We start from the raw sequence: 12,361 nt of genomic DNA, 5'->3' as shown, positions 1-12,361 counted from the left end.
ATATGTCATCCTTTTGAATAAAAGATTACAGTAAAGGCATTGATTTTAGAAACCCACAGATCATTATTTGCAACCGTGAAATTAGAAAAAAACATTCATTAGACAGCCGTGACACTTATTTATGCTCAGGCCTTTTTAATACGAGGGTCCCGGAGCCTCAACCGAAACAACAGCATGAAAGAGGAGATATGTCATCCTTTTGAATAAAAGATTACAGTAAAGGCATTGATTTTAGAAACCCACAGATCATTATTTGCAACCGTGAAATTAGAAAAAAACATTCATTAGACAGCCGTGACACTTATTTATGCTCAGGCCTTTTTAATACGAGGGTCCCGGAGCCTCAACCGAAACAACAGCATGAAAGAGGAGATATGTCATCCTTTTGAATAAAAGATTACAGTAAAGGCATTGATTTTAGAAACCCACAGATCATTATTTGCAACCGTGAAATTAGAAAATAACATTGATTACACAGCCGTGACACTTATTTATGCTCAGGCCTTTTTAATACGAGGGTCCCGGAGCCTCAACCAAAACAACAGCATGAAAGAGGATATATGTCATCCTTTTGAATAAAAGATTACAGTAAAGGCATTGATTTTAGAAACCCACAGATCATTATTTGCAACCGTGAAATTAGAAAAAAACATTGATTACACAGCCGTGACACTTATTTATGCTCAGGCCTTTTTAATACGAGGGTCCCGGAGCCTCAACCGAAACAACAGCATGAAAGAGGAGATATGTCATCCTTTTGAATAAAAGATTACAGTAAAGGCATTGATTTTAGAAACCCACAGATCATTATTTGCAACCATGAAATTAGAAAAAAACATTGATTACACAGCCGTGACACTTATTTATGCTCAGGCCTTTTTAATACTAGGGTCCCGGAGCCTCAACCGAAACAACAGCATGAAAGAGGAGATATGTCATCCTTTTGAATAAAAGATTACAGTAAAGGCATTGATTTTAGAAACCCACAGATCATTATTTGCAACCGTGAAATTAGAAAAAAACATTGATTACACAGCCGTGACACTTATTTATGCTCAGGCCTTTTTAATACGAGGGTCCCGGAGCCTCAACCGAAACAACAGCATGAAAGAGGAGATATGTCATCCTTTTGAATAAAAGATTACAGTAAAGGCATTGATTTTAGAAACCCACAGATCATTATTTGCAACCGTGAAATTAGAAAAAAACATTGATTACATTTATGCTCAGGCCTTTTTAATACGAGTGTCCCGGAGCCTCAGCCGAAACAACAGCATGACAGAGGAGATATGTCATCCTTTTGAATAAAAGATTACAGTAAAGGCATTGATTTTAGAAACCCGCAGATCATTATTTGCAACCGTGACTTTAGAAAAAAAAATTGATTACACACCCGTGACACTTATTTATGCTCAGGCCTTTTTAATACGAGGGTCCCGGAGCCTCAACCGAAACAACAGCATGAAAGAGGAGATATGTCATCCTTTTGAATAAAAGATTACAGTAAAGGCATTGATTTTAGAAACCCACAGATCATTATTTGCAACCGTGAATTTAGAAAAAAACATTGATTACACAGCAGTGACACTTATTTATGCTCAGGCCTTTTTAATACGAGGGTCCCGGAGCCTCAACCGAAACAACAGCATGAAAGAGGAGATATGTCATCCTTTTGAATAAAAGATTACAGTAAAGGCATTGATTTTAGAAACCCACAGATCATTATTTGCAACCGTGAATTTAGAAACAAAAAATTGATTACACACCCGTGACACTTATTTATGCTCAGGCCTTTTTAATACGAGGGTCCCGGAGCCTCAACCAAAACAACAGCATGACAGAGGAGATATGTCATCCTTTTGAATAAAAGATTACAGTAAAGGCATTGATTTTAGAAACCCACAGATCATTATTTGCAACCGTGAATTTAGAAAAAAAAAATTGATTACACACCCGTGACACTTATTTATGCTCAGGCCTTTTTAATACGAGGGTCCCGGAGCCTCAACCAAAACAACAGCATGACAGAGGAGATATGTCATCCTTTTGAATAAAAGATTATAGTAAAGGCATTGATTTTAGAAACCCACAGATCATTATTTGCAACCGTGAATTTAGAAAAAAAAATTGATTACACACCCGTGACACTTATTTATGCTCAGGCCTTTTTAATACGAGGGTCCCGGAGCCTCAACCAAAACAACAGCATGACAGAGGAGATATGTCATCCTTTTGAATAAAAGATTACAGTAAAGGCATTGATTTTAGAAACCCACAGATCATTATTTGCAACCGTGAAATTAGAAAAAAACATTCATTAGACAGCCGTGACACTTATTTATGCTCAGGCCTTTTTAATACGAGGGTCCCGGAGCCTCAACCGAAACAACAGCATGAAAGAGGAGATATGTCATCCTTTTGAATAAAAGATTACAGTAAAGGCATTGATTTTAGAAACCCACAGATCATTATTTGCAACCGTGAAATTAGAAAAAAACATTCATTAGACAGCCGTGACACTTATTTATGCTCAGGCCTTTTTAATACGAGGGTCCCGGAGCCTCAACCGAAACAACAGCATGAAAGAGGAGATATGTCATCCTTTTGAATAAAAGATTACAGTAAAGGCATTGATTTTAGAAACCCACAGATCATTATTTGCAACCGTGAAATTAGAAAATAACATTGATTACACAGCCGTGACACTTATTTATGCTCAGGCCTTTTTAATACGAGGGTCCCGGAGCCTCAACCGAAACAACAGCATGAAAGAGGATATATGTCATCCTTTTGAATAAAAGATTACAGTAAAGGCATTGATTTTAGAAACCCACAGATCATTATTTGCAACCGTGAAATTAGAAAAAAACATTGATTACACAGCCGTGACACTTATTTATGCTCAGGCCTTTTTAATACGAGGGTCCCGGAGCCTCAACCGAAACAACAGCATGAAAGAGGAGATATGTCATCCTTTTGAATAAAAGATTACAGTAAAGGCATTGATTTTAGAAACCCACAGATCATTATTTGCAACCATGAAATTAGAAAAAAACATTGATTACACAGCCGTGACACTTATTTATGCTCAGGCCTTTTTAATACTAGGGTCCCGGAGCCTCAACCGAAACAACAGCATGAAAGAGGAGATATGTCATCCTTTTGAATAAAAGATTACAGTAAAGGCATTGATTTTAGAAACCCACAGATCATTATTTGCAACCGTGAAATTAGAAAAAAACATTGATTACACAGCCGTGACACTTATTTATGCTCAGGCCTTTTTAATACGAGGGTCCCGGAGCCTCAACCGAAACAACAGCATGAAAGAGGAGATATGTCATCCTTTTGAATAAAAGATTACAGTAAAGGCATTGATTTTAGAAACCCACAGATCATTATTTGCAACCGTGAAATTAGAAAAAAACATTGATTACATTTATGCTCAGGCCTTTTTAATACGAGTGTCCCGGAGCCTCAGCCGAAACAACAGCATGACAGAGGAGATATGTCATCCTTTTGAATAAAAGATTACAGTAAAGGCATTGATTTTAGAAACCCGCAGATCATTATTTGCAACCGTGAATTTAGAAAAAAAAAATGATTACACACCCGTGACACTTATTTATGCTCAGGCCTTTTTAATACGAGGGTCCCGGAGCCTCAACCGAAACAACAGCATGAAAGAGGAGATATGTCATCCTTTTGAATAAAAGATTACAGTAAAGGCATTGATTTTAGAAACCCACAGATCATTATTTGCAACCGTGAATTTAGAAAAAAACATTGATTACACAGCAGTGACACTTATTTATGCTCAGGCCTTTTTAATACGAGGGTCCCGGAGCCTCAACCGAAACAACAGCATGAAAGAGGAGATATGTCATCCTTTTGAATAAAAGATTACAGTAAAGGCATTGATTTTAGAAACCCACAGATCATTATTTGCAACCGTGAATTTAGAAAAAAAAAATTGATTACACACCCGTGACACTTATTTATGCTCAGGCCTTTTTAATACGAGGGTCCCGGAGCCTCAACCAAAACAACAGCATGACAGAGGAGATATGTCATCCTTTTGAATAAAAGATTACAGTAAAGGCATTGATTTTAGAAACCCACAGATCATTATTTGCAACCGTGAATTTAGAAAAAAAAATTGATTACACACCCGTGACACTTATTTATGCTCAGGCCTTTTTAATACGAGGGTCCCGGAGCCTCAACCAAAACAACAGCATGACAGAGGAGATATGTCATCCTTTTGAATAAAAGATTACAGTAAAGGCATTGATTTTAGAAACCCACAGATCATTATTTGCAACCGTGAAATTAGAAAAAAACATTGATTACACAGCCGTGACACTTATTTATGCTCAGGCCTTTTTAATACGAGGGTCCCGGAGCCTCAACTGAAACAACAGCATGACAGAGGAGATATGTCATCCTTTTGAATAAAAGATTACAGTAAAGGCATTGATTTTAGAAACCCACAGATCATTATTTGCAACCGTGAAATTAGAAAAAAACATTCATTAGACAGCCGTGACACTTATTTATGCTCAGGCCTTTTTAATACGAGGGTCCCGGAGCCTCAACCGAAACAACAGCATGAAAGAGGAGATATGTCATCCTTTTGAATAAAAGATTACAGTAAAGGCATTGATTTTAGAAACCCACAGATCATTATTTGCAACCGTAAAATTAGAAAAAAACATTGATTACACAGCCGTGACACTTATTTATGCTCAGGCCTTTTTAATACGAGGGTCCCGGAGCCTCAACCGAAACAACAGCATGACAGAGGAGATATGTCATCCTTTTGAATAAAAGATTACAGTAAAGGCATTGATTTTAGAAACCCGCAGATCATTATTTGCAACCGTGAATTTAGAAAAAAAAATTGATTACACACCCGTGACACTTATTTATGCTCAGGCCTTTTTAATACGAGGGTCCCGGAGCCTCAACCGAAACAACAGCATGAAAGAGGAGATATGTCATCCTTTTGAATAAAAGATTACAGTAAAGGCATTGATGTTAGAAACCCACAGATCATTATTTGCAACCGTGAAATTAGAAAAAAACATTCATTAGACACCGGTTACACTTATTTATCCTCAGGCCTTGTTAATACGAGGGTCCCGGAGCCGCAACTGAAATAACAGCATGAAAGAGGACATGTCATCCTTTTGAATTATAGATTACAGGAAAGGCATTGATTTTAGAAACACTGAGATAATTACTTGCAACCGGGAAATCAAAAAAAACATTGAACAGACACCCAGTACACTTTATGCACAGAGATGGAGACGATTTTTGCCCTCCCTGTACACTACCCAGATGTCTCAAACATCACCAGAAACACAATACAGACACTCTTGTGAAGTTCCTGGAGTGTTCCGGTAGCCATCTCTTTGTGCCCCAAAAGGAATTCATTATTGTTGTTTTTGTATACATCCGACAATAGCTTCGGAGACTGTGGTGATGCACATGTTAGTTACTGTTGTTCCAGCTGTGGCAATATCAATTGGCATTAAAAAGGTAAGATTTGGGTGGGCGGAGCCTATACCTGTTGCGGTAGGACGTGTGTTTGAGGAGCTCCAGGTCTTACAATTTACTTAGGAGTAATTTTTCAACCTTAATTTAATTTTATTTTTGGGATTCATACTCACACTTTCTGGGGCTATCCAAGAGGAGCCTGGTAAAAGCACTAGTAGTCACCCCTTATATCAACGGGTACCGAGACCTGTTTTTTGCCTTTCCAATATTGCGCCGTACCCCAAACTAATCCTGAATGAAAAAAAAAATATTAAAATTTGGACTAGTGACGCACATTTTATGCACGCTGTGGCAATTGCAATTTGCAATAAAAATAATCTGCTAACAACAACCACTACCTACGACCGCACCTGACTCCTGAAGTCATGCTTCAGTTATTAAGTCAAGTTAAATAAAAAAAAAATTTCTTTATTATGCGCAGCAGAGGCTCCAGGACCGTCGACAAAACCAGCAGCAGCAAAGAGGACATATGGCATCCTTTTGAAAAAATGATTATAGGAAAGACATTGATTTCAGAAACACAGAGATCATTAGTTGCAACCGGTAAATCGAAAAAAAACATTGATTAGACACCCAGTACACTTATTTTTCATTAGGCCTTTTTAATAAGAGGCTCCCGGAGCCTCAACCGAAACAACAGCATCAAAAAGTACATATGGCATCCTTGTGAATAATAGATTACTGGAAAGGTATTGATTTTAGAAACCCGTGGATAATTTTTTGCAAACGTGAAATCTAAAAAAACATAGATTATACACCCAGTACACTTCGTTATCCTTAGGCCTTTTTAGAAGAGTCTCCCGTAGCCTCAACAGAAACAACAGCATGAAAGAGGACATATGGCATCCTTGTGACTAATAGATTACTGGAAAGGCATTGATTTTAGAAACCCGGAGATAATTTGTTGCAACCGGGAAATCTAAAAAAAAATGGATTAGACAACCAGGACACTTATTTATCCTTAGGCCTTAGTAGCAGAGGCTCCAGGACCCTCAACAAAACCAGCAGCAGTAAAGAGGACTTATGGCATCCTTTAGAAAAATAGATTTCTGGAAAGGCATTGATTTTAGAAACACAGAGATCATTAGTTGCAACCGTGCAATCTCTAAAAAATTGGATTATACACCAAATACACTTATTTATCCTTAGGCCTTTTTCGCAGAGGCTCCAGGACCCTCCACAAAACCAGCAGCATGAAAGAGGACATATGGCATCCTTTAGAAAATTAGATTACAGGAAAGGCATTGATTTTAGAAACACAGAGATCATTATTTGCATCCGTGAAATCGCAAAAAACTTCGATTATACACCAAGTACACTTATTTATCCTTAGGCCTTTTTAGCAGAGGCTACAGGACCCTCCACAACACCAGCAGCATGAAAGAGGACATATGGCATCCTTTAGAAAATTAGATTTCAGGAAAGGCATTGATTTTAGAAACACAGAGATCATTAGTTGCAACCGTGAAATCTAAAAAAACATAGATTATACACCCAGTACACTTCTTTATCCTTAGGCCTTTTTAGAAGAGTGTCCCGGAGCCTCAACAGAAAGAACAGCATGAAAGAGGACATATGGCATCCTTTTGAAAAATAGATTACAGGAAAGGCATTGATTTTAGAAACCCACAGATCATTATTTGCAACCGTGAAATTAGAAAAAAACATTGATTACATTTATGCTCAGGCCTTTTTAATACTCCAAGTCCTCCCAAGGCGTGTACTTTGTCACGCAATTCAGCGCCCAGTACAATAAAATATGCAATATAGTAAAAAAACACTTTGCTCTACTGGCTGCCGATGACAAATTGATAACTACAGTAGATCAAGGTCTGAGATGCTCCTATAGGAAAAGTAGTACACTAGGAGGCATTTTAGCACCCACTGAACTTAAAAAGACTGAGACCAACCAAAGCTCGTGGTTAAGGCACTGCGGGATGTACAAGTGTGGCAGTAGACGTTGTAAACCCTGTGACTTTGTTCAGGTGACTAAAGATTTTACGTCCTACACTACTGGTCAAACTTTTGACATTAAGTCTTGCCTCAACTGTACAGCCAGCAATGTTATATATCTTATTTCTTGCACCCAATGCCATCTGCAATATGTAGGACTCACCTCTAGAGATATGAACTCAAGACTCAGAGAACACCTATCATCCTTTAATATAGGTAAAGCAACCACGCCATTGGTACTCCATTTCAATGGCAAACATGACAATGATCTTAGTTCATTCAGGTGGTGTATCATCGAAAAAGTAGTCCTGCCTAGCAGAGGTGGCAATATTAGTCAACTACTTGCCAAAAGAGAGGCATTCTGGATGTTCAAATTAGACACCAGAATACCTAAAGGACTTAACTCCAGGTATGATTTAATAAATTACTGGGAATAACCACCAGTCTTTTGTTATCTCTCCTGAATCTAACCTCTTGACCTGTATATATTTTTCCCATAACACAGGGCGCCTTATCACCTACATATATATCCACTCAACAGTGAGACGTAGTCCCACAGATAGTTTATTTGGTAACCAGTCCCTTGGAATCTCTTTTTCTATCTATTATGTACTTTTAGATCATTTTCTATACGCAACATAAACGTGTTCCCTATTTTTATTATTTTTATTGTTATTACATTTTTCCCATTTCATTTAGTCTTACAACTTATAACCTAATAATTACTGTTTACATAGGACTTATTGTGTACACACACTCTACTGTGGTCATTATTATATGTAAAATAACTGCATTTTTTCTTTCAAGACAATTTATTATTTATGTTTCAAGTAATTTTATCACATAGCTTTGGATACGCATATTGTGTCATTTATTATATTCAAATTACTAGCATCGGCACCTGAGGATACAATTGTGCTCCCTTTGTCTAACTGCTAGCCTTGATGGATCAATGTCCAGCTCTATTTGACTCTCTCAAATTTAATACCATTTGTTTACACTTGCGTTTTTTGGTTTTTTGGTTATTATGTTTCTCTTTTGTAATTTAATGTGTATTTCTCTGTTTAGGCATTTGCTTCTTTATATGTAACACATATGACACTTCCGAAAGCGGGCGGGTTGTTTTTCTTTTAAATTTTCTTTTTAACCAATAAGAATCAACCTAAGGTGTTAAATGCACCTGTCAGGCCCAGCACCTGTATGCTATGACTAAGGCTCTATAGCCGAAACGCGTAAGCCCAGTGCTGCGCCTGCTCTTGTGTCTTCATGTCTCTCCATGTATCGTTTTTAATGATGAATAATAAATTTTGCTAATTTTATCGGAGCATCCAGTACTACTCCTTTTTTGCCGTACTTATTTCCAGACTTCTGGTTTGCTGCCGACTAGAGCACCACTCGTCCCACTTCGCGACTGCCCTATTCCCTACGCCACCGCTGCTGCACTTTGGATCACCTGGATTTCCTGGATCCCTCTGACGTAACAAACCTAAGGCGTTACAGAGGTGGATGCCGACCGAGACGCTGTTCTCGCCTACACGCACAGATTTGGAACCAGCAACACGCCGTACAGCGGCTGTGTCACTAACCGTCCAGCACCAAACCTGTCGACAGATGATCGTTTACAGTGAGCTGTGGAACCACCGGATTTAGGTGAGTCTGGCGTCTAGCTACTGACGGCCAGTGTTCCCATTGCCTCCTACGACTTGTACATTTGTGTTTGTGCTGAACCTCACCCGTATTCACAGGGGTGTACGCCAAGTGACTTTGTCTATTTGAACTGTTGGGGAATTAGGGTACAGTCGCCAAGTGCAATATCTTTGCTCATAGTGCGATTCACTCAGTGTGGACCACCTGACTGTTTCCTTCCTACTGTTTATATTGATTTTAGAAAGACAGAAAAAATTTGTTACAAACGGGAAATCTAAAAAAACATTGAATAGACACCCAGTACACTTCTTTATCCTTCGGCCTTTTTAGCAGAGGCTCCAGGACACTCAACAAAACCAGCAGTAGGAAAGAGGACATATGGCATCCTTTGTGAAAAAAAAGATTATAGGAAAGGCATTGATTTTAGAAACCCGTGGATAATTTGTTGCAACCGTGAATTTGAATCAAAAAAATTGATTGGATGGACACCCAGTACAATTCTTTCTCCCTAGGCCTTTTTATAAGAGGGTCCAGGACCCTCAAACAAAACACCAACAGGAAAGGGGACATATGGCATACTTTTGAACAATAGAGTAAGAGTACAGGAAAGGCATTGATTTTAGAAACCCATAGATAATTTTTGAAAATGTAAATTTGAATCAAAAAAATTATTCAATGGACACCCAGTACACCTCTTTCTCCTTAGGCCTTTTTATAAGAGGGTCCTGGACCCTCAAAAAAAACACCAGCAGGAAAGAGGACATATGGCATACTTTTGAAAATTAGATTACAGGAAAGGCATTGATTTTAGAAACACAGAGATCAGTTATATGACCCGGGAAATAGAAAAAAAACATTGATTGAACACCCAGTACACTTCTTTATCCTTAGTCCTTTTTATAAGAGTGTCCCGGAGCCTCAACAGAAAGAACAGCATGAAATAGGATATATGGCATCCTTTTGAAAAATAGATTACAGGAAAGGCATTGATTTTTGAAAGACAGAAAAAATTAGTTACAACCGGGAAATCTCAAAAAACATTGAATAGACACCCATTACACTTCTTTATCCTTAGGCCTTTTTAGCAGAGGCTCCAGGACACTCAACAAAACCAGCAGTAGGAAAGAGGACATATGGCATCCTTTGTGAAAAAAAGATTATAGGAAAGGCATTGATTTTAGAAACCCGGGGATAATTTTTTGCAACCGTGAATTTTAACTAAAAAAAATGATTGGATGGACACCCAGTACAATTCTTTATCCATAAGGCCTTTTTATAAGAGGGTCCAGGACCAGGACCGTCTTTAACACAGGGCAAAAGGGGCAGCTGCCCTGGGCCCAGTCTTTGTTGAGGGGCCCTATAGTCCTAAAAAAAAAAAAAATTTTTTTTTTTAAGTTCATGCCAGACTGCTGATGTCATGTAACATGGGGGACACACACAGTCAGTCCTAATATTGTCACAGTCAAACGTTCTCTGCTTATATTTAATTGTGAGAAAAGGTGCTAGACCATGCCAATGTCATGTGACATTCCAAGCTAGTGCCATGTGCTGTTTTAGATGTGCACTGTGCAGCACTGGATGCTAAGCCCTAACTAGGCATCCAGTCAATCCCACTGCATCAGAAAAGGTCCTGCTGGGGTTACCACTGTTACCAGGTAACTGCTCTGGTGGTGGGGATTGTTTCTGGGTAGGGCTGACTATAGGCGCATGCAGCCAAAAGCTGGAGTGTCAGGCACGTGAGGATTTGAGCATCTGTGCAGCTGCACACACTGCTCTCTTCAGTCTTGAGGCTGTGTGACTCGTCTGTATCCATGCAGCCTTGGGCAGACAACATGCAGTCTGCTGGTCCCCTTATCCCTGCTCTTTCTGCTGTGGCTCTAAGGTCAACTAACTGAAGTTTGTTAGGAAAACAGTGCTTTGTAGAAAGGTGTCAGTGGGAAGAATAAGTGAGTGTACACATGCCCCTCCCCCATGCAGCATTGTCTAGTGCAGGATGAGAGGGAACTTGTTCCTAGCAAAGTAGTGACATGTGCTGCTGTGGCTGATGTATAGTGTCATGCTGATACTTCACACATTAAGGTAAGGTTTATTTTTATAGTTTTTATTTCTCTCTGTTTCAGATTTTACAGCTTCCCATAGTAGTTCTACTGTTCCAGTCAGTAAACTTATATCTGTCTGCACCTCTATGCTTCCGCCTCAGTCTTTACCTTGCTTTGCTCCTGTTGGCTGCTCTAAATCTCTTTAACCAGCTAACCTCACACCAGAATCACATTCAAAAGCATATTAAATTAATCCAAAGTGAAGGAATTTATATATTTATTTACTTATTAGTACTGCTTAGGTCCAGTTTCACATATTGCAATTTTTTTTAATGATTAGCCCAGCAGTGGATGATCCACTGCTGGGCTAATAATTTAAAAAAAAAAAAATAAAAAATTGATTTAGTTGTTTTTTGGGATGTTGGGGTGGAGAGCGAAATTGCATGAGAGGGAGGGCCCAAGAAAATGTTTGCCCGGGGTCCAGTCAATATTAAAGACGGCCCTGTCCAGGACCCTCAAACAAAAAACCAACAGGAAAGAGGACATATGGCATACTTTTGAACAATAGAGTACAGGAAAGGCATTGATTTTAGAAACCCATAGACATTTTTTTTTAAATGGAAATTTGAATAAAAAAAAAAGATTCGATGGACAGCCAGTACACCTCTTTCTCCTTAGGCATTTTTATAAGAGGGTCCTGGACCCTCAAAAAAAACACCAGCAGGAAAGAGGACATATGGCATACTTTTGAACAATAGAGTACAGGAAAGGCATTTATTTTAGAAACCCATAGATAATTTTTTGCAAATGGAAATTTGAATAAAAAAAATGATTCGATGGACACTCAGTACACCTCTTTCTCCTTAGGCCTTTTTATAAGAGGGTCCTGGACACTCAAAAAAAACACCAGCAGGAAAGAGGACGTATGGCATCCTTTTGAACAATAGAGTACAGGTACGGCATTGATTTTACAAAACCAGAGATAATTTTGGTCAAATGAGAAATAGAAAATAAAAATGAGTGGACACCCAGTACACCTCTTTCACCTTAGGCCTTTTTATAAGAGTGTCCAGGACCCTCAAACAAAATACCAGCAGGAAAGAGAACATATGGCATACTTTGGAACAATAGAGTACTGGTACGGCATTGATTTGTGAAAC

Source organism: Bombina bombina, chromosome 3 (assembly GCF_027579735.1).
Source record: "Bombina bombina isolate aBomBom1 chromosome 3, aBomBom1.pri, whole genome shotgun sequence".
NCBI classification, from domain to species: Eukaryota; Metazoa; Chordata; class Amphibia; order Anura; family Bombinatoridae; genus Bombina; species Bombina bombina.
The sequence above is the reverse complement of the archived record's forward strand: the minus strand, read 5'-3'. Positions refer to the sequence as shown.